The sequence below is a fragment of the Carassius gibelio genome, chromosome A21 (genome assembly GCF_023724105.1).
Source record: "Carassius gibelio isolate Cgi1373 ecotype wild population from Czech Republic chromosome A21, carGib1.2-hapl.c, whole genome shotgun sequence".
NCBI classification, from domain to species: Eukaryota; Metazoa; Chordata; class Actinopteri; order Cypriniformes; family Cyprinidae; genus Carassius; species Carassius gibelio.
This window is the reverse complement of record NC_068391.1, coordinates 17094814-17117821: the sequence shown is the minus strand read 5'-3', so window position 1 is coordinate 17117821 and position 23008 is coordinate 17094814.

Sequence of the window (23008 nt, the reverse complement as noted above, 5' to 3'; positions counted from 1 at the left end):
TTTACCCACCTTTGTTGACTGAATTATTCACGCCATTAATGGCTGCCCCAAACCAGCAGGGGACCAAGGTGGTAGATGTTGGGCCCCAAGATGATGCCACCTCTCTTATATACTGGGATCCAGAACCCATTCCTTCTGAGGAAGCTGACCCATATCGCCATGATACTACTAGACACAACCAAAGTGGTGTCACAGAAATAACCACCTTGTTGGACTCTCTTTATCTAGATCCTCCGGCAGAAGAACAACCACCGCTGGATGTGGATGAGGATGATGAAGGAGTCTCGATGGGTGAACAAATCCAGGAGCTTCGGTTTAAGATGGAGACCTTGGAAAACCGTCTCAAAGACTCAAATGACAGCACACTCCACAGGGAGGAGGGTATCAGAGCATCTATAGAGGCAATGCTTAAGGAGGCCAAAGAGTATGTCAACATTAGGTTGAGGGACTTGATCAGGTATTAGTGGACTGCTTAAAGCGAAGAGATAAGCGGTGGGGTGAAGAACTGGAAACAAAGATGTGTAACAGAAAACGTTCCTCTTGGAGGCCAGCTAGTTTCTCCACACCTACGGGCTTTTTATCTGCTGATCAGGGTATGTCTAAAGGGGATATCACCCTTCCACCATCTGGTGCAGCTAAACCCCCTATTAGAATGGAGTTTCCCCAGTTTGGGGAGTTGAGGGAGTCTACTGATGTCACTGATTTCATTGAGAAGTGAGAACTTTCTCACCCTCAGGCCGCTGAGTGACTTTGAGCTGGTAGGCACACTCAATGCTGTTCTTAAAGGGCCTGCGCGGAGCTGGTGGTTGGCTTCTCGTGGCAAGATTTCCAACTGGGAAGGATTTAAAAGTGCTTTCCTTGAGGCTTTCCTGCCCACTGATTACCAGACAGAGATTGAGGATCAACTCCGCTCACAGGTGCAGTCACCCTCCCACTGCATTCGGGATTTTGCCTACGATCATCGGACACTCTGTCTGAAGTGGAGACCAGATATGAAGGAAGACGAGATTGTGCGGTGCATCCTTAATGCATGTTACCCAAAGCTGGCCAGTGGTCTGCGGGGTATCGTGTCTACCGTGGAACAAGTGGTGAAGGTGGGATCGCTTATTGAGAAGGATTGGAGTAACTCTAAGGATTATTGGAGTCATGTACAACAATCCCATCCTTCAGACCGCTCTTCTAAAAAACCTAGCAAAAAACCTGAACATGGACAAGGCCGGGGTCATGGTGGTGATGTGGCGACCGTTTTCGGTATCCCAACCCTCCTGGTGGTGCCAATAGCCATCCGAGGCTCCAGTGGTGATGCTGCCCTTGTTTCGGGTTGCACGTACTCATTAATGAGTAAAACTCTGTGGAACAACATAAAAAAGGATGGTGAGACACTGAGTGCAAGTGAAATTCCAAGGTTCATGATGGCAAATGGCCAAGAGAGTAAAGCTATAGGGACAACCACCTTACTCCTCTCCCTTCATGATGCCCATATCACCGTCAACATACATGTACTTAGTGATGATCAACTTTGCATGCCCTTATTGCTGGGTTTAGATTTCATGTGCGCCAGTCAAATTGTTCTGAAGCCCCACCTGAGGAAATATGTGATGCCAGGCGGCAAAGAGTATCGGTTCTTGCCTAAGGTTCGTGAGGCCCTGTGGTGGAGACATGCAGAGCCTACAATTAATTTCAACATGGCAGTTATGGATGAGGTCGGTAACAAACTTCCTCCAGTTCCGCTGTTTGACACACAGCCTGAGCTGGTTAGACTACTGCTGCAGAAGTGGCCTACAGTTTGGACAGATTTCACCGGTACCACCGACGTCATAAAACATAAGATCTTGAATACTGATGAGCTGCCAATACGGAGGAGAGCTTATAGAGTGTCACCACAAAAGCAAGCGCTTATTGAGGAACAGATGAAGAAAATGCTCAAAAATGGTGTCATAGAGCCTTCCACTTCTGCTTGGGCCTCCCCAGTGGTTTTGACGCCTAAGAAGGATGGAACGCTCCGTTTTTGTGTGGACTTCAGTGGACTTAACGCCAAAACACACCATGATGCTTACCCAATGCCACTGATTCATGAGATCTTAGAGTCCATGCACGGAGCACAATATTTTAGCTCGCTTGACCTTCAGAGTGGGTACTGGCAGGTGGCCATGGATGAGGAAAGCAAACAAAAAAACAGCTATGATCACACACCTAGGCCTATTCCAATTTAAGGTCATGCCTTTCGGGCTGAGAAATGCTGGTGCAACCTTTCAAAGTTTGATGGAGAATGTTCTTGGGGAGTTGAATGGCCAAACCTGTTTCGTGTACATAGATGACATTATTGTCTTCTCCAATACTCATGAGCAGCACCTGGGTGACTTGGAGGCAGTGTTTAAGAAACTTCATTAGGCCCACCTAACTCTGAATGTTGCAAAATGCCACCTCATGCAAACTCAACTAACATTCCTAGGACATGTGGTCTCAGGTAAAGGCGTGGAGATGGAGACGGCAAAGGTGGAGGTCATTACAGCTTACCCAGCCCCAACAGATCTGAAAAGTCTCCATAGATTCCTGGGGTTGGTGGGCTGGTACCATAAGTTCATTCCTCGGCTATCAGACATTGTTGCTCCTCTTAATAACCTCAAGAAAAAAGGAGTCAAGTGGGAGTGGAATGAGCAGTGTCAGGTGGCTTTTGAATGTCTTAAAGGGTTCCTGCAGTCCCCACCGGTGCTGGCTCAGCCCTAACCACAGTCGGGTTTTCAGGTGCACTGTGGCTCCAGTGATGTAGGTTTGGGGGCTGTTTTGATGCAGACAATCAAGGGTGAAGACAGAGCCATTGCATTTGCCTCAAGAGCTCTCCATGGTGCTGAGCGGAGATATTCCACCTCAGAAAAAGAGAGCTTGGCTGTCGTATGGGCGGTGGAAAAGTGGCGTCATTACCTTGAAGGAGAGGTATTTCATGTGTATACAGACCACAGTGCACTGGCCTGGGCATTCAACTGTCCCAAAACGTCATCACGGCTCATAAGATGGACTTTGCGTATACAGGCATTCACCTTTCAAGTGCACTATAAAAAAGGCAGCTGTAATGTAGTTCCCGATGCTCTGTCCCGAGTTCCTCTTCCACAGGATGGGAGGGTATGTGTGGCAGTTGCAAAAACTTATTGGTCTGACCTACCTAAGTCGCTTCAGGACATCGGAAAAGCTCAGCAAACAGACCCCTTATGCCAAGATCTTGGTCACACTATTGGTCAGCATTCACCTGATTGCCTCCATTACCAGCAGCAGCAGGGAGTATTATAACGGGGTGTACCGTCTAAATATGGCGGCTTTAATTACCAACTGGTTGTTCCCGCTAACCTAGTTGTGGAGTTTCTGTCTTACTTCCATGACAGTCCATTGGGAGGTCACCTAGGAAGGATGAAGACCCTCCTGAAGATCCTGGAGGTGGCCTGGTGGCCCACAATTCATAAGGATGTTTGGACCCATGTCCGATCTTGCCATATCTGTCAACAGTACAAGGGTTCGAATGAAAAGCCAGCTGGTTTTCTTCAATCAACAGAAGTCAAAGCACCAGGGGAGATGATAGGAGTGGACTTTATGGGGCCATTCCCTCTCAGTAAAGCCTGGAATTCAGTTTTAATGGTGGTTGTCGACTATTTTAGTAAGTGGGTGGAACTGTTTGCATTGAAGGATGCCAAAACACCAAAGGTCTGCCAGATCTTGAAGAATGACAATTTACACGTTGGGGGGTGCCTGCTTTCCTTGTGTCCGACCGGGGGCCACAATTCACTAGTCACTTATTATCCAGCCTGTGTGAATCATGGGGTGTTACCCAAAAGCTCACGACAGCATACCATCCCCAGACAAACCTTACGGAGAGGGTCAACAGGACCCCTAAGACTATAATGGCCTCCTTTGTAGGCGAACATCATCAAGACTGGGATCGGTGGCTGCCGGAGTTCCGGTTGGTTATCAACACTGCCGTACATGAGACCACTGGTGTGTCCCCTGCTGCACTGGCTTTGGGGCGCAGTCTGAAAGTCCCGTTAGAACGCCTTATCCACAAATCTCCTGCACCCAATACATCTACATACCACACAGTACATTCACATACATTATTACTGAAGGAGGTCGAACGACATGTGGGAATGGCAAAAGCCAGACAAACCAGGTACTATAATGCACGACACAAAGATGTACACTTTGCAGTTGGGGATCTGGTCTGGGTTAGGTCACATCCTCTGTCTAAAGCCTCAGCTAAATTCTCTGCCAAGTTTGCACCCAAATGGTCAGGGCCTGTTAGGGTAGAGAAAAAAACTAGTTCCTGTAAACTACTGTGTTCGTGGGCTAACTGATAATCTGAAGGTGGATAACGTAAATGTGGTTGACTTGAAGCCATTCTATGGCCCCAATAAGCCACTGGCTGGGGGGGGGGGTGTAATAGTCACCTATTTCTGCCTTTATGTACAGCTTTTTGAGGTGATGATAAACATGCTTTGTTGTATTGTTTTTCTCTTCACATGGAAAAAAAACATACTGTTGTATCAGATGCCTGTGGTGTAATCACGGACTAAATATGTGGATTTTTGTTTGTTTTTTGTTGCGTGTTATGTCACGCAATATGGATTTAAGGGGAATGTGGCCAGAATGTGGCGAGAAACATCTTATGTTTCATTGTTTTTTCGTTAATATATAATTAATTCAAGTCTACATACATGTTGATTTTGTGCTACGTATTACTTATTTTTTTGGTTATTTAACGAAAGTAAGCTATTACTGTCTTTATTTACATCAGGAGGTATCAGATCCGCCCGTTTCCTTATGTTTTGCGTGCAGTACTTTTCTCTTGCTTTGATAGTGTAAGGGAAATTGTTACAAACTGTTTGGTCCGTGATTCTGTTACATTTTGCTGGAGTGTAAGGAAGGCACAACGAAGATGATATATTTAAGCACACGGGAGGTAATCAGGGAAATGGAGACAGGTGGGCCATTACAGCATGCTGCTTTTATTTGAAGTTTTAAGCATGGAAAAAAGACCACCAATGCATAGGACTGCTTATATTATGTAGAACAGTAAACAAGTGGACAACTAAAAGAATTCGTCAAAAGCTGCCAGAATATGCTGGCAGAACAAGGGTTCAAAAATGCCAAGAATTTTGACCAGAGCAACACTTTGGTCACAAGTTGAAAATCATTGCAGCCTACATGAAAAAAAACTTTCAACTGGCCTACAATAAAACCTGATGATATCAGTGGTTTGCAAGCATATGCTTTGTTTCTGAGAGGTTATTGAAATGTGATGGCAAACTTGCAGTATATGAATGAGATTAATGTTTCATCGGAGCTTAAGAATATCATGATGAAGCTGCCTTACTGACTCAAGGAGAAATGGAGAGTCACAGCTTGTGAGTTACAAGAACAGAATGGCTGTAGGGTCAAGTTTACAGACATGGTGGATTTCATTATCACAGATCCTCTCTTTGGAGATATTAAAGATACACAACCATACATATCCCACAAAGTCAAGTCTGTACCTTACAGTAGTGGGTGAAGTTCAGCCACAGTGACTACTGTCAACACTGTTAAAGGTTTTCAGCCTAAAGTCCATCCATTACATGACAGTTTTTCATCTTGCTAATATGCATGCAAAGAAAATGTTTTGGAAAAATGCCCTTTAATTCAGAGAATGACTCGCAGACAAAAGATTGAATTTTTGAAGAATCATGGAATTTGCTTTGCCCATCTGAAAATTGGATATCTTAACAAAGATTGTACAAGTCTCAAGACTTGTTATGTGTGTAGTCAGAAGCATCCTACTATGGGGTGCATTTCCAAAAAGCATAGATGCTAAGTTAGTAACTTTGTTGGTTGCAATACAATTTCCCATTGCCAACCAACTAAGTTGCTAACAGGTTAGCAACTATGCTTTTGGGAAATGCACCCCTGAATAGCTCATCTAAGAGTAAAACCTTTGAGTAGAAAAAAGTTAGTAATGATCCACTTACTTTGCAGACATATGCTCATACTGGGGCTGGAGAACAAGATTGTTCATTGTCCATTGTACCAGCTCACGTTAAGTCTAAGCTTGGAGACTTTACAGTAACAACATATGCTTTCTTGAATCCAGGGAGTACAGCCCACTTTTTGTACCAAAGGGCTTATGTGGAAGCTAAAGATGACTGGGACAAAAAGGTGCATATTGTATTAAACACATCTTTGCTCACTTTGCATGGAGATATCAAGATTGTCTGAGGATAAATTCATGAATTTGCTATAAGTCTTTACTCAGAAGACAATGCATTTAAGTAAGGAAATGGACATATTTGGATGATGTCAAGATTCCCAAACTGGATGCTGAAGTTGAATTGTTAATTGGTACAAATGCTCCAAAGCTCTTGGAACCATGAGAGGCCGTCAGTGAAGGTCAAGGACCCTATGGATGAAAGACTGGCTTTCAATAAGTCACTGCTAATAGGATCTCTGTTACAAAGATAGAAGAGTTACTGGTTGCTCAGTACAATCATGATTTAAATTAAATCAGAAGATGATTTCAAAATATATACGGAGGATAAAAGGTTTATGGAGATAATGGATCAATCAGTTAGCACTGAAATTTATTGTATTGACTTAACCTTCAGGAAGGATGATGTCATCATGCCTAATAATACGTGCCTTGTCGAATGTTTAATGAACTTAAAAAGAAAGTTCAACTGGAACCAGGAGTTCTAAAAGGAGTGCACAGCTTTTTTCACTGATGTTATCGATAAGGGGTAAGCTGAAGCAGTACCACAAGATCAGTTACATCGGAATGATGGTAAGATGTTGTATATCCTACATCACAGAGTACACCATCCTAAAAAGAAGACTATTAGATTTGTGTTTGACTGTAGCACAGTTTTAAAATGAGTTTTCATTGAATACACAATTACTACAAGGCCCATATCTCACCAACACATTATTGGATGTTTTGACCAGGTTCAGGCAAGAGCATGTGACTTTGAAGGCAGACATTCAGGCCATGTTCCATCAAGTGATCATATCACAGAAGAATTGTGATTTTCTTCATTTTCTGTTGTGGCCCAATGGCGATACTGCGCATATCTTCACAGAATATAGAATGAAAGTCCATCTGTTTGCAGCTATTTCATCACCAAGCTATAGCAATTTTGAAGATTACAAAGATTTATTTTCAAACAAAGTCTTGAATACAATCCTGCATAACCTATTTGTAAATTACTGTTTAACATCTGTTCCCACTGAAGAGGAGGCACTTCACATGGTAAAAAATTAAGAGAGTAATAGCCACAAGTTATTAGCAAGTATTCCAACTTGCAGAACTAAAGATCTCAAATAAAATCAACTAAAGATCTCAACCTGGATAAAGACAATCTGCCTATATAAAGAGTGCTTGGGTTGCACTGTTGTGTGGAATCTGATGCATTCATGTTCAAGATTGTCATAAGCGAAAGACCACACACAAGACAAGGGCACTTTGTCAGTTGTCAGTTATATTTATGATCCTTTGGGATTTCTTTCAAGTTGTTACAGGAATTGTGTAAAATAAACATTGGATGGGATAATGAAATGGCACAATCCCATTCATGTCAGTGGTCGGAGTGGCTGCAAGATCTCAACAAGGTAGCTATGGTGAAGGTGGGCAGATGTATCAAGCCAAAAGATTTGGGAAAGATCGAGATAGCTCAATTGCATCACTTTTCAGATGCAAGTGAAACATCTCTTATTTGTGTTTGGAAGATGAAAACAAAAGGTGAGACTTTCCTTTATGCTCTGAAAATCTAGAGTTGCTCCCTCAAATCCGATAACCATAACCAGACTTGAACTGGCAGCTGCTGTTTTAGCAGTCAGAACTGACAAGATGTTCAAGAAGGAACTTCCCCTGGATTTGGCCAAATCAGTGTTTTGGACAGGCAGCCAAACTGTTTTGGAATAAATTGTCAATGATGCCAAGAGGTTTCATACGTTTATGGCAAATAGGATGTCAGCCATCAGGGATGCAACAGAAGTTGTACAATGGAGACATATTGGAACAAAATTAGGAAAGGAAAAGGAAAGGATGTGACATGTGGCCAAGTATTTTGTCCCATTCTTGGAATTTGTGCTCTGCATTTAACACATCCAAGTGCACACACACAGCAGTGAGTAGTGAAACACGTACACACACACACGCGCACACACAGTGCACACACATCCGGAGCAGTTGGCAGCCAATGCTGCGGCGCCTGGGAAACAGTTGGGGGTTTGGTGCCTTGTTCAAGTCCGCCTCTCTATTCATTAGGCCATGACTTAAATCCTGCCGATGATGCATTTAGAGGCATGTCCATTGAAAACTTATTTAAAGCCAGCTGATGGATACAAGGTACAGACTTTCTATTGGAAACCTCAAAGGAATGGCCTAAATTCTTTTTTGACTGAGCCTTAAATGTTGGCCTTTTAAGAACCTTAAATTATTTTTATTTTCTTTTGCCTAGTGTGCTGAACTGGCAGTGAGCCTTAATGAATCTGTTTCTAGGGCCATTTGTTTGACCACTGCGTGCAATCGTAAAATACAGCACATTTAAAAAGTTTGTATATTCATTATGAAAAAAGATTTAGGTTTTTGGCTCAGTCAGACGATCTCGGGTACGGGCTGGGTTCCAGCTTCAGTTTAAAGCCCATCCAGACCTCAACCTTGGATCAGGACCAGTGTTGGGCAAGCTACTTGGAAAATGTAGTGAGCTTGCTACATCTAAGCTACTTTTAAAATTACATTTTAATGTTGAACACGTTTTATTACAAGTCAATGCTATCTCAGTGCTCAAAACTGTCAGTCAAACAGATAGGCACGTGTAATTGTTTAGTTTAATAGTTTTTTGTGTTCCTTATCAATTTGGCAACATCAACAATCCAAATACATGTAATTAACAATGTGCGCACAAGTCAGTGTATGCACCTGTTGCATGGGCATGCTTAATATTCTGTAGGCCTTTGCAGAACAAAATGGAAGACATCCAAACAGTGCAAAAAATGGCCAGTCTGACCCTTATGAAACAAAAATATATTGCAGTATATTGGAAAATATCATGTAATATATTAGGCATATATTCTTATTTATATTTATTTTTTCCAATATATTGCAATATATTTAAAGCGGCAATCATTTGTATATTTTGCAATATATTATATAATATATGTGTCATCAATATATTATTAAATGTATTCAAATATATAAAATATTAGAAATAAAAAGGGAAAACAATATCTTACAATATATCACAATATATTTTAAGAAACATATTGGTAAATATATTTTCCTTTCGTAAGGGGGACCCTGATAATTTTTACAAGCAGCATCTGAAAACATATTTTCTCTCTGTTATCTCAGTCAGTGTCATGTACTTGTCGAGGTATGGCCACGGCGACTCACTCCTCGGGATTAACTGTTCTCCGACCTCATCCTATGCCATTATTTCATCAAATAATTTTTTGCGTGACTGGCCAAGGAGTGGTACCATCCGGAGCAGAAGGTGGCGGTAATGCATCATAAAGATGGTTAGTTGCAATCCACCGTAAACCCGAACAAGATGAAGTAGCGCCGTCGCGTCACTACAGATCCAGGATCAGCGTTCTTAGCAATTGTATTTCCTGATTTGAGTTTGAGCTTCAGAAATGCTTGCGAAAATGTAGCTTGTGTGGAAGCTACCGCGCTACTTGGTAAAAAAAAAGAGCTTCGCTACTGAAAAGCTATTTGATTCAGAAAGCAGCGAAGCTACGACCAAGCTACTGAGAAATGTAGTTAAACTAGTAGCTTCGCTGCTTGTAGCTGCTTACTGCCCAACACTGATCAGGACGTTGCTCCAAACTGCATGAAACAGCCAGGAGTAAACTGGTTTAGAGAGGCTACCAAGAGGTCTACAGCAACTCTGAAGCAGTTGTATTTCTGACAAAAGAGTAGTCATTGTGTGCATGTGACAACATCACAAATTCTCGAGTCACGTGACACGATGCGAAAGGAGGCTGAGTAACAGCGAGCTCCGCTTCAATCTGCTTAATTTATCCTATCATTCACTTTGTTCCGATGAAAGTTTTTGTGATTTGGGTATCTAAGTGATATTTGAACAAGACAATGTCAAAAAACTCGAAATCCTCGGCCTGTGGGGACATTAAAAAGCACTTACGTTCACACGCGCCCGATGCGTCTCAGGATCAAGATGGCCGAGGCCCAGCCGAGCCTGAAACGGTCTCGGAGTCTCTTGCTGAGAAACACGACATCGCCAACATTTACACGATCCTGACAAAAATATCCGGTGACATGGATGGTATTACGGAGATACGGAAAACTACCGCGTCGATGGAGGCTAAATTATCCGCTCTCATCACAAGGCTGGACGAGGTGGAAAAACGAGTGGAGTTTTTGGAGGGATCCGAGAAAGAACTAAAAGCTAATCCACCTGCCAGTAAAGTCGAGCTGGATCAGTTATGGGACAAAATTGAAGATATGGAAAATCGCAGCAGACGCAACAATATTCGTATCGTCGGAATTCCGGAAGGCAAAGAAGGCCAGGATATGGTGAAGTTTCTGGACGGCATTATTCCGCCTCTGATTGATCGGTCTGACCAGCATTTAGAGATAGAACGCGCGCACAGATCCCCCAGTCAACGTCCCAACTCGACTGACAAACCCCGGCCTATACTGGCAAGATTTCTACGTTCTGCCGACAGGGACTTTGTGCTTCGTGCAGCCAGGAATAAAGGTAGTCTAAGCTGGGAAAACAACAATATAATGGTCTTCCCGGACTTCGCCAGATCTACTCAGCTGAAGAGAGAGCGTTTTAAGGAGTGTAAAAAAATTCTCCACACGAAAAAGGTGAGCTTCGCGCTTCTGTATCCTGCTAAACTGAGAATCGAAGCAAGGGACGGCCGCAGGACTTTCACATGCCCGCGACAGGCTATGGCTTTCATTGAAAAAATGGAGTAACGTTGTCACTGCCTTTTCCTTATCCCTCTTTTTATTTTTATTTTTTTTTTATTTATTTTTTTATTTATTTATTTTTTTCTCTTTTCAATCCCCCCCCCCCCCCTCATTTTGAACAGAGACATGTAAGGCATGTATCTTGCATGTTTACGGCGATTTTATTTATTTATTTTTTAAATTTATTTATTTATTTTTTATTTTTATTTTATTTTATTTTTTATTTTTTTTTCTCGTCCTCACCACCGCTGATGGGAGTTTATTGTCTTTCATTGGATAAGTTATTGTAGAAGCAGACTCTTCATGGAGCTCCTCCTGATCAAGAGCCACGGACCTCTGGATCATTGTGAGATGGACTTTAGATAAGGTTAAGCGCACTGTTCAGGTTCAGCGCACCTTTTCTTTTTCTTTTCTATGGGATGTTTGGGGCTTTAAGGTCATATTATTGCTTAGTTATGTTTCAGAGAAACTGGGCTTGGCTATATTTGTTACTGTTTATGAAGAATGTCACTTTCTGATTTAGACAAATTATCTTTTTGTACTTTTAGGTGGTGTCTGTACTTAGGCGGAACAGATTTGATATTATATTTTTACAAGAAACACATCTTGCTAACCAGGAAGCTGAGAAACTGGGCAGGGCAGTTGGAGGATTTGTGTTCTGCAGTGAAGGGTCAAGTAGTAGTAGGGGGGTAATGATTTTAGTTAAAAAACATCTACAATTTAGATTGGTTAAACAAATGAATGATACAATAGGAAGAGTTATTATGGTCTGGGCTGAAATCCAGGGCCAAAATATACTGTTGGCAAATGTTTACGCACCCAATCTTGATGATCACAATTTTTTTATAGATTTGGAATCAAAGATGCAAGCAACTAGGAATCACTACGAGATTGTTCTGGGTGGAGACTTTAATTTATTAATGGACCCTGTTCTTGATCATAGTGGCTCAAAAGTTTGTACTACACCTAAAGCTAGAATGGTGCTACAAAGGATGTGTAAATATTTAGGCCTTACTGATATTTGGAGACTCCTGAATCCACAAGGGAGAGATTATACTTTTTTTTCAAATGCACATAATATTTTTTCTAGAATTGATTTTTTTCTTCTGTCAAGATCACTTATCCCATCTGTAATTACATGTAACATAGGAAACATCTTAGTTTCAGACCATGCCTGGGTGGGTTTGCAGATGAAACCTTATATTGAGAGGAAAAAAACATTCAGATGGCGTTTGAACAAGTCCCTTTTACAAATTCCAGCATTTAAACAAATGTTAAAAACAGAAATTAATAATTACGTAGATACTAATTGGGCATCTGTGTCCTCAGTTGGTCTGGCATGGGATGCACTTAAGGCAGTTATTAGAGGTCGTGTAATTCAATACGCGAGCTTTTACAAAAAGCTTAAAGAAAAAGAAATTTCGGAATTGGAAAATAATATAAAAAAAGCTGAAACAAAGATGAAACGTCATACGACACCTAGTGGCCTCAGGGAATTAACGCAACTAAAATATAGATATAATAACATTTTGTCTCAAAAGATGGAGTTTCTGTTATTTAGAGCAAGACAGACCTACTTTGAGTCAGGGGATAAGGCAGGCAAACTTTTAGCCAATTATATTAAACACAAGGAGTCCTCAACAATTATTGCAGCTGTCAGAGCTCCTGGAGAAGAGTTTTTTACTGCTGCTACAGATATAAACAAGCAGTTTAAAGATTTTTTACATTGACCTTTATAAATCTACATCCTCGTCAACTAACGAGGAAATTAGTGATTTCCTGGAGCCACTAGACCTTCCTCAATTATCAAGTGAGCAGAAGGAATTTCTTGACTTAGATATAACGTTGGAGGAAATAATGGAGGTTATCAAAGCATTACCTACAGGGAAAGCTCCTGGACCAGATGGCTTTGTCGCCGAGTTCTTTAAGGATCTGGTTTCAGAACTGGCTCCGTTAATGTTAGAAGTCTTTATGGAGGCACTTCAGAGGGGTGAATTGCCACAAACAATGTCACAAGCTGTCATTAGCCTTATACTTAAAAAGGACAAAGATGCAAGTGATTGTAAAAGCTACCGCCCAATATCACTGATCCAATTGGATACTAAAATTTTGTCAAAGATTCTAGCTAATCGCTTAAACAAAGTTATTTCATCGCTCATACATGTGGATCAAGTAGGCTTCATTATTGGTCGAAGTTCTTCTGATAATATTCGAAGGTTTATTGACATCTGGTGGTCAGTAATGGAGGAACAAATCCCAATTGCAGCCATTTCATTAGATGCGGAAAAGGCTTTCGACATGGTAGAGTGGCATTACCTTTTCAAAATTCTAGAAGTTTATGGTTTTGGCAATACATTCATTAGATGGATTAAATTACTTTATAAACAGCCCTTAGCTACAGTGCAAACCAACGGTCTGATGTCAGAGTATTTTTCTCTGGGCAGAGGAACCCGACAAGGCTGTCCCCTTTCCCCATTGTTGTTCTGTCTAGCTTTGGAACCATTAGCCGCTTCCATAAGAAAAAATAGTGATTTTCCCGGAGTCATAGCAGGGGGAGAAGTACACAAGCTTATGCTTTATGCCGATGACATTTTATTGTTTGTTTCTGATCCCAGCAGATCTATACCCTGCCTCCTTAGAACAATCGACTCGTTCTCTAAGTTTTCTGGCTATAGGGTGAATTGGTCGAAAACTGAAGCTCTTGCACTAACTGCTTTTTGCCCATCAACAGCCTTTCACCCTGGCATATTCCAATGGCCCAAGTTAGGTTTAAGATACTTAGGCATTCTATTTCCCCCTGACTTTAAGGAATTAGTTAGAGTTAACTTTGATCCCTTAATGAAAAAAATCTCATGTGATATGGAGAGGTGGGCTCCACTCCTCTTGTCACTGGCTGGGAAAGTCAATGTAATTAAAATGAGTTGTACACCCAAACTTAATTACTTATTACAGTCACTCCCAATACAAATACCTCTTTCATATTTTAAACAGTTTGATAGAATTTGTAAGAATTTTATTTGGAACGGTAAGCGGCCCCGATTACATTCCAATAAGTTACAGAGGCCCGTAGAAAAAGGTGGTCTAGGGCTGCCCAATGGATTGTATTATTATTACGCTTTTAGTCTTAGACACTTGGCTCACTGGTCACTTCCCCCTGAGCGAGCCCCCCCTTGGTACTGTTAGGGTTGCTGGGAGAAAAAGGGACCCAAAAAACTGGACCAAAACTGGACTGTGTACGGGACTGGGTACACCAAAAAGACAAAAAACAAGATTAAATGAAAAAACAGGGCATGACAACTAGGCACAACTTGAGCACAATAGTTTTAAGGACAGTAGTGAAACGGATGGTAGCCAAGACACACTGACAGAGAAGCACAGAAAGAGAGAAGCATAAGTATAGAAGAAAATCAATGTGAAATTGAGAGACAGGTGTGTGTGTGTGAGCTGGAACACTAATTAGGGTGAGGTGCAGCTGTGAAGACAGAGTGAGTGGAATTAACCACTTAAGACATAACACAACAGAAGTCCTGATGATCAAACCAGTGTCCTGACAGGACCCCCCGCCCCAGGAATGCCACCAGGCTTTCCAGGGTGAGGGGCAGATCGATGGTAATCCTCAATAAGAGAGCGGTCCAGAATGTCCCAAGTCGGGACCCAACATCTCTCCTCTGGACCGTACCCCTCCCAATCAACCAGGTACTGGTATCCCCTGCCCCGCCGCCTGGAATCAAGAATCCTCCTAACGGTAAAAGCGGGAGCACCCTCAACTATCAGGGGAGGAGGGGGTAGGGGTTTAGGGGAAGATGATGAAGAGAGAGAACGAATAAAAGGCTTGACACAAGACACGTGAAACACTGGATGCACTCGACGAAGAGGATGCGGAAGCCGAAGCCGAACCGCCACCGGACTGAGCACCTTAACAATGGGGTATGGCCCAATGAACCGCGGTGCCAACTTCTTGGAGGGCACCTTAAGAGGCAGGTTCTTGGTGGAGAGCCATACCTTTTGCCCACAGATGTATCTGGGTGCCTCAGCCCGACGACGATCCGCCAATCTCTTGGTGCGTTCCCTAGTTCTCAGAAGCGCTTCCCTGGCCCTCCTCCAGGTTCGCCGGCATCGACTGATAAATGCCTGAACTGAGGGAACCGCAGCTTCGGAACTCTGTGAAGGAAACAGAGGGGGTTGATATCCGAGACAGCAAAAGAAAGGAGACAATCCAGTAGACGACACCGGCAATGTATTGTGCGCATACTCAACCCACGTAAGCTGCTGGCACCAGGACGAGGGATTATGTGAAGCCAGACAACGAAGGGTCCTCCCAAGGTCCTGGTTCGCACGCTCGGTCTGGCCATTGGTCTGTGGGTGGAATCCTGACGACAGGCTAGTGGTAGCACCAATCTGTCGACAGAACTCCCTCCAGAAGTGGGAGACGAACTGGGGTCCCCGGTCAGAAACCACGTCCTCCGGAAGACCATGGATCCGAAAGACGTGGTCCATGACCGCCCGAGCAGTCTCCCTGGCAGAAGGAAGTTTAGGGAGAGGGATAAAGTGAACCGCCTTAGAAAAGCGGTCCACTACAGTGAGAACAACCGTATTGCCACTGGACTCTGGTAAACCACACACAAAGTCCAGCGCAATATGAGACCAGGGGCGAGATGGGACAGGAAGAGGTTGGAGCAAACCAACGGGTACAGAACTAGAGGACTTGTTTTGGGCACAGACCGAGCAGGCGACCACAAAATCACGAACCTCCCCCCCATGCCTGGCCACCAAAAACGCTGACGAATGGCAGCCAACGTTCTCCTCACTCCTGGGTGACAGACCAGTTTGGAGGCGTGACCCCACTCCAGAACCTCTGGCCGAACCAACTCCGGAACAAACAGCCGTCCCACCGGGCCCCCCTCTGGCACCTCTGCCTCCGACTGAGCCAGCCTGACATGCTCCTTGATGCCCCAGGTGACGGACCCCACCACACAACCAGGTGAAATAATGGTGTCTGGTGGAGTTGCATCCTCCGGGGCAGCGAATTGACGGGAGAACGCATCAGGCTTAATGTTTTTGGAGCCTGGTCGGTAAGACAGGGTAAAATTAAAGCGACCAAAGAAGAGTGCCCAGCGAGCCTGCCTGGAATTTAGTCGTTTGGCAGTTTGGATATATTCCAAGTTCCGGTGGTCGGTCCAGACCAGAAACGGCTCCGCCGAGCCCTCCAACCAGTGGCACCACTCCCCCAAAGCTAGCCGTACAGCCAGCAACTCCCGGTTGCCGATGTCGTAGTTCCGTTCTGTGGGGGACAATCGGTGTGAAAAATAAGCGCAAGGATGTATTTTATTGTCAAGAGGGGATCGTTGAGATAAAACCGCTCCAACACCTACCTCTGACGCATCAACCTCCACAATAAACTGCCGGGAAGGGTCCGGAGTTATTAAAATAGGTGCGGATGAAAACCGCCTCTTAAGTTTATCAAAGGCTGCCTGAGCAGCTAAGGACCAGCAAAACGGTTTCTTTGTGGAGGTTAATGCTGTCAGAGGAGCCGCCACCTGGCCGAAATTACGGATAAACCGCCTGTAGAAATTAGCAAATCCAATAAAACTTTGCAGAGATTTACGGTTGCCAGGGGTGGGCCAGTCAGAGACGGCCTTTACCTTCGTAGGGTCCATGCAGATCCCCTCCACCGAGATGATGTGGCCCAAGAACGGAACTGACTGGTTGTGGAAGGAACACTTCTCCACCTTAGCAAACAGTTGGTTCTCTAGCAACCGCTGCAGCACTCGTCTGACGTGCTGAATGTGTACCTGGAGTGAACGAGAAAAAATTAGGATGTCATCCAGATACACAAAGACAAATTTGTTGATCATGTCTCTCAGCACGTCATTGACGAGCGCCTGGAAGACGGCTGGGGCATTAGTCAAACCGAAGGGAAGGACCCTGTACTCAAAATGCCCTGTGGGTGTATTAAAAGCCGTCTTCCATTCATCCCCCTCCCTGATCCGAACCAGATGATAGGCATTGCGAAGGTCCAACTTCGTGAAGTACCTTGCCCCCTGCAGGATCTCAAAGGCTGATGACATCAAAGGTAGGGGATACCTATTCTTAATGGTGATGTCATTCAGCCCCCGATAATCAATGCAAGGACGCAAGGAACCATCCTTCTTCTTCACGAAGAAGAACCCCGCCCCCGCCGGAGAAGAGGAGGGACGAATAACACCGGCCGCCAGAGACTCAGACAGATACCTCTCCATGGCCGCCCTTTCAGGACCGGACAAGGAGAACAATCGCCCCCTAGGAGGAGAAGTGCCAGGGAGAAGATTGATGGCACAATCATAGGGACACACCGTCCCTATGATTGTGCCATCAATCTTCTCCCTGGGAGAGATGCGGCCCGGGAATGACTGAAAACCGCACGCAAATCATGGTAGACCTCAGGAACACTGGAGAGATCAATCGGCTCCTCCTGCAACACAGGAAAAGAAGAGACAGAAGACAAGGCAGACACAAGACAATGGGCATGACAATAGGGACTCCATGAGAGGATGGTGCTTTCAGACCAATTAATGTGTGGATTGTGAGTGGTTAACCAGGAATGGCCTAAGACCACCGGAGTGAGGGGTGAGCGAGTGACAAAGAATACTATTTCCTCTCTATGATTACCAGATGTGATTAATTGTAATGGAACTGTGGCCTGAGAAATGGTGGTAAGTTCGCGACCATCTAAAGCATGAGCAGTAAGGACAGGAGAGAGAGATTGAAAAGAAATGCCCTTCTTCAAAGCCCAAGAAAAATCTATAAAATTCCCCTCAGCTCCTGAATCGATGAGAGCAGAGAGTTGATGAACTGCACCTTCATAAGTGACTGAGACAGGAATCATAGAGCGCGAACCAGTAGACGGGGTGGTGGAAGTAGCGCTCGCCAGTACCCCCTTGCTTACTAGCGAGCGTTGGCTTTTGCCGGACAGGAAGAAGCAAAATGTCCATGACGGCCACAGTAGAGGCATAATCCTTTGGAAAGACGTTTCTGTTTCTCCTCTGCAGATAACCGGTACCTGCCCAACTGCATAGGTTCCGGAGCAGATAAGGGAACGGGAGTATCGGACCCCGAAAAGGCAGACACTGGGTTTGCAAAAGGCAAGAATGTAGAAGCCCGAGCTCTCCGACGAAGATCCCGTCGATTATCCAAACGGATAGCCAGGTCAACAAGTTCATCTAGATGTTCAGGAAGATCGTGAGCATACATCTCATCCCTTATCTCATCTTCCAGGCCTTCCGTGAACCTGGCTGCCAGTGCTGCATCATTCCACTTACTGGACGCAGCCAGAGTGCGAAACTCGATAGCGAAGTCCGCCACCGAACGCCTCCCCTGATGAAGTGCTGCCAACAGCCGCGATGCCTCTTTACCGAGTGCTGAGCGGTCAAATATCTTGACAAATTCCGCTTTGAAGCTGGCGAACTCCATACAACATGCTGCCTTAGCAGCCCATACAGCAGTGGCCCATTCCCGAGCCCGACCGGTAAGAAGGGAGATGACAAATGCCACCTTGGCTGAATCTGAGGCATAAGTGAGGGGTTGCAGAGAGAAAATTACCTCACATTGGATAATAAATGATCGACATTCCGTAGGCTCACCGGAGAAATTGGGAGGATTGTTGATGCGTGGTTCAGGGGTGACTGAAGAACGTCCGGTGGCTGTTGACAGTAGGTTACGTTCAGTCTCCATCCGGCGAATGGTTTCAGTTAGCTCAGAGACTTGACTGGCTAAAGTGTCCATGGCATGATGAGCTGCCGCCAGCTTTCCCTGATGCTGTCCAAGCAGCACACCCTTCGCTTCCAAAGCGGAGCGAAACTGCGATTGATCTGCTGGATCCATCCTGGTCAGTGTGTACTGTTAGGGTTGCTGGGAGAAAAAGGGACCCAAGAGCAGATTCGCAGTTTGCCAAAATTTATTGAACAAAAACAGGCAATAGTCCAAAACAAAGACAGTAGTCCAAAACAAAGGCAATAATCCAAAACAAACGCTGACAATCAGCAACCAGGGAAGGAATCCAAAACTGGACTGTGTACGGGACTGGGTACACCAAAAAGACAAAAAACAAGATTAAATGAAAAAACAGGGCATGACAACTAGGCACAACTTGAGCACAATAGTTTTAAGGACAGTAGTGAAACGGATGGTAGCCAAGACACACTGACAGAGAAGCACAGAAAGAGAGAAGCATAAGTATAGAAGAAAATCAATGTGAAATTGAGAGACAGGTGTGTGTGTGTGAGCTGGAACACTAATTAGGATGAGGTGCAGCTGTGAAGACAGAGTGAGTGGAATTAACCACTTAAGACATAACACAACAGAAGTCCTGATGATCAAACCAGTGTCCTGACAGGTACAAGATTGAACAGTCTGCTTTGCCATCCATTTCGCTTTTACAAAGCATATCCATTAAACTGGTTGGAAAGGTAAAAAAGCATCCAATTATTTCACACTTAAATGCGATATGGTTAAAGATCTCACGTCTGCATAGTTTTAACCCCTATTTAAATGTTAGCTCAAGCATCTGGCTGAATCCAAAACTGTGTATTAATAAAGCTCCCTTTCTTTGGAAAGACTGGGCGAAGAAGGGTCTTGTCAATCTAGGAGATCTTTATGAAAATGGTAGTTTGAAGTCATTTGAGTGTATCCAGCAGCAATACAATGTACCTCGATCTCAGTTTTTCCGATATTTACCACTACGACATCTACTATGTGAAACTTTTGGTTCCACTACCCAGCTTCCTGAGTTAGCAGATGCCCATTGTAGGATTTTTTCATTATACGGGAAGGGTCATGAAGCATCTATGTACTACTCGTGGTTGATTCAAAACATTGGTGAAGCAAATTCTCAAGCGCTTAAGAAAATATGGGAAAGGGATCTGAACATTATATTAGATGATAAAGAGTGGCAGGGAATTTTAAAGAATGCTAAAATGGCTTCGAGGGATGCCAGAATACGTCTTATACAGTTTAAGATTGTACATCGGTTTTACTGGACCCCTTCCAGATTGTTTAAACTTGGGTTAAAGGATACACCTTTGTGTTGGAGATGTAAGGCTGAGACTGGTGATTTAGCTCATGCCCTTTGGTCCTGCATAAAAGTTCAAGATTTTTGGAAAAGAGTTCAGGAACACATATGTTTAATCTTAGACCTCCAGGTCTTACTATGTCCTAAGCTTTTTATATTAGGTGGGTGGATAAATAATGATATAATAAACGCCGGCACAAAATCCTGGATTCAAACTAGTCTATTGATTGGCAGACAAATTATTCTCCGGAGCTGGAAATCAGAAGACGCCCCCTCTTTTCAAGAATGGGTAGCTGAACTCTCAAGAGTGGCTGCATATGAAAAAATGTCATATAAGCAGAGGGCCAACTTAAAATTGTATTTTAAAAAATGGTCCAAGTACTTAATCTATTTGGAAGTGGAGCATGTGAATAGCATGTTTTGATTGTGACACTGTAAAGACTACATTTTATTTAATTTTTTTTTAAATTGTTATTTCCACTCCTTTTTCTTTACACAATGTTGATTGTGTGGTTTGTCTAATGTTAGCCAAGGAATGACCTTAAAGCCATCATTAGGGAATAGTTCGGGTGGTTAGTTAAGGAAAAAAAACAACAAAAAAAAAAAAAAAAAAAAAAAAAATCAGATTCTGAATGGTATTCTGTATTCTATCCTGTCATTTGCATGAGAATCAATAAAATTGTTAATCTCAAAAAAACATCACAAATTCTCCACAAATGTGGGTTGCATAAAAGGGTTGCAAGGAAAAAGCCACTCCTCAAGAAAAGCCACATGCAGTCACCACTGAGCTTTGCGAAAACACACCTTGAAGGCAGATGAGACAAAAATTTGGCCTTAACACCAAAATATATTTCCGAAAGAAATCCAGTACATCCAAATACCAGAATTCCTTGAGTAAAGCATTGAGATGGTAATATTGTGTTATGGGGGAGTTTCTCTGCAGCAGGGACTGGAACACTTTTCAGGATAGAAGGAAAAATGGATGGGGTGAAATACCATCAAATTCTTGAGAAAAATCTGCTGCCCTCTTTCAGAAAGTTGTCAAACGGAGAAAGGTTTACCTTACAACATGACACTGACCAAAAAGCACAAGCAAAACTGAGCATGCAGTGGTTGAAGGAGAAAAAAGTGAATGTCTTTGCATGGCCTGGTCAGAGCCCAGACTTAAACCCCATTGGAAAACTGTGGAAAGAAAAGTCCATGAAAATGTGCGAAGTTAGAAGAAACAAATACCAACAGACTAAAGGCTGTAATTAAAGCAAAGGTTGTTCAAAATACTGAAACAAGGGGATGATTATTTTACCAACTCAGTGATTGTTTTTAGTTTTTTTCTGACATGTTGGTGTCATATCTTTCTCTTGGAAGTAAATACAACTGTATAAATCAAAAACTGTATCTGTCTCAATTAAAGGTGCTGTAGGGAACTTTTGTAAAAAAATATTTTTTACATATTTATTAAACCTGTCATTATGTCCTGACAGTAGAATATGAGACAGATAATCTGTGAAAAAATCAAGCTCCTCTGGCTCCTCCCAGTGGTCCTATTGCCATTTGCAGAAAGTCATGCGCTCCAGGTAAGAAACAACCAATCAGAGCTGCGGTCCGTAACTTTGTTTGTGTTCAAAATGTAGAAAAATGAACATAATAAGCGAGTACACCATGAATCCATTTTCCAAACCGTGTTTTTTGCGGTACACCTATAATAGGTGTTTATATACGGACTATTTTAGATTGCTTCGGGGGGTACCGCAGCGGAGTAAACCAGTACCTTTGTGATTCTTCATAGACATAAACAGAGGGAAGTAGCTCCGGCTACAATGTTCCTCCGCAAGATGCAAGCAGTTCTGTTTATTAACCGCTAGAGCGTCAAAAGTTCCCTACTGCAGCTTTAAGGCTGCAAAGCAACAAAATGTGATTATTTTAAAGGGGGTGACTAGACATGTCTTAAACTCAAGAGTCATTCCGGTGCAAAACAGCAGTACCAACAAAATATCAGCACATTATACATATACAAATAATCTGATACAAATCTGAGTTATATGAAATGCATCAGTACCAATATGAATTACAGAAGAAGAAAACATATTTGTATAAAGTGGTAACAGATGGGATGGGTGTGATGATGAGATGCTATGGGTAGTAATAGCTTGGATGAAAATTAACCAAATCAAAGTTCATTTGTGAATTTGAATGGTTTAACTATAGTGACCTCGTGCAACAACCTGCAATAATAATGACTCTTTTAGCATTTTCTTTTAAATAGTTGATAACAACTATAAAAATAACTTACTATAGCTTAATTAATTCACTCCTAATATCCAAAACATGTATGACTTTTGCCTTTTTGGAACACCAAAGACTGCTGTTTTTCCATGCTGAAACTTCAAAAAGCATAATAAAAGTACCAAAAAATAGACTTCATATTGACTATGAGACCTATATTAGTCTAATGTAAGTTGTTTAGTTGATTCATCCTGATGCTGGAGGAACTGAGAATTGATGAATGCTTAGTTGGCAAGACCACATTTTTGGAATTTCCAATACCCTTGTTATTTTTTCTGTGTGTTTTTAATCACGTGGTAATGACTTTCATGTTCGTGGTTTTCTCTGCTCCGACCCCGCTTTTGAAAACCAGGGCAACTTTAACGAATCATCACCTCAAGCTCTATATAATGCTATGTTCCAGCCTACTCTAAAATCATATCAAGTCATTATTGTTCAGAGTTTTCTAGAACAAGGGAGAACTGTAGACTTGAGAATGATAACTAAAGAATTATTTTTTCTCAGTTACAATATTTTCTATTTCACAAGTTTCCATAATGTATATATATATATATTTTATTATTATTTATTAAAATTTTGCTGTAATCTAATTTTCAGTATTGGACCATGTGGACTGGATTGAAAATAACTAAATGGACTACAATTTTGAACCAGAGAAGACAACTGGAACTTACAGCCTATGGATTTTGGAGGTAAGTTTAAAAAGACATAATGCGTTTTAGCTC